This window comes from Eriocheir sinensis, chromosome 8 (assembly GCF_024679095.1).
Source record: "Eriocheir sinensis breed Jianghai 21 chromosome 8, ASM2467909v1, whole genome shotgun sequence".
NCBI classification, from domain to species: domain Eukaryota; kingdom Metazoa; phylum Arthropoda; class Malacostraca; order Decapoda; family Varunidae; genus Eriocheir; species Eriocheir sinensis.
This window is the reverse complement of record NC_066516.1, coordinates 13,898,411-13,899,630: the sequence shown is the minus strand read 5'-3', so window position 1 is coordinate 13,899,630 and position 1,220 is coordinate 13,898,411. Positions and strand designations below refer to the sequence as shown.

Here is a 1,220-nt window from a genome sequence, read left to right as displayed (position 1 = left end):
GTAGGAGGTTGAGGAGGAGGAGGTGGAGGAGGAGGAGGAGGAGAAGAGGAAAAAGAGAAAAAAAAAAAAAGAGGAGGAGGAGGAGCAAGAGGAGAACGAGGTGGAGGAGGAGGAGGAGGATTACAAAGGTGTGACATACGCCTCACAGGTAAATAAAGGTGACAGACAGGTGTATCGATGAATGCCTCCGACCTGCACACACACACACACACACACACACACGGCCCGGTAGCTCAGGGGTAGAGCGTCTGGCTCGCAACCAGAAGGACCGGGGTTCAATTCCCCGGCTGGGTGAAGGTAAGTTGGGTTTATCTTCTTTCACGTGTAGCCCCTATTCACCTATATAAAAAAAAAGCAGTGAGTAGGTACGCGACGTCAGGCAAGGAGTTGTGACCTCGTTGTCGCGGTGTGTTGTGTGTGAGTGGTCTTCGTCCTACCCAAAGATCGGCACTACGAGCTCTGTTCTCTTCCGTAGGGGACCGCCTGGCTGTTTCGAGAGAGACCCGCAGCAGACCAAGAGGTGAATTTTACACACACACGCTATTTTTCTTTTTTTTCTTTTTTATTACATTTGTTTGTTTATATATAGAGAGAGAATTTATGTATATTTCGTACCTATCTTCCTTCCCCTCCCTTTTTTTTCTCTCCCTCCTTTACCTCTCTTTTCTTTCATTTCCCTGTTTCTTTTCTTTACCTTCTCTCCTATCTCTCTTTTCTCCCTTAATTCCCTCCCTCTTATCTGTATCCATCCTACCCTAACCTTCTCTTCCTGTTTCTTTCCCTCCCTTTTTTTTTTCTCTCTCCCTCCTTTTCCTCTCTTTACTTTAATCTCTCTATTTCTTTCCCCTGACCTTTTCTCCCTTAATTCTCTCCCTCTTATCTGTCTCCATATTCCTCTTCCTCTTCTCTTTCTGTCTCTTACCCTCCCTTCCCTCCCTTTTCTTCTTTTTTTTCTCTCCCTCCTTTTCCTCTCCTTTCTTTCATCTCCCTGTGTCTTTTCCTTACCTTCTCTCCCATCTCTCTTTTCTCCCTCAATTCTCTTCCTTGTCTGTCTCCATATTCCCCTTCCCCTTCTCTTTCTGTCTCTTACTCTCCCTTCCCTCCCTTTTTTTTTCTCTCCCTCCTTTTCTTCTCTTTACTTTCGTCTCCCTGTCTCTTTCCCCTTACTTTCTCTCCCATCTCTCTTTTCTCCCTTTATTTATTTATTTAGAAAGTGTGGA

General features: G+C 45.2%; 1 non-coding gene across 1 annotated transcript; it reads left to right on the top strand.

Moving 5' to 3' along the window:
* Nucleotides 1–222: 222 nt before the first annotated feature.
* Nucleotides 223–295, top strand: Trnaa-cgc (transfer RNA alanine (anticodon CGC)). The gene has a single exon. It is a non-coding gene; the product is annotated as a tRNA-Ala (tRNA).
* Nucleotides 296–1,220: the final 925 nt, after the last annotated feature.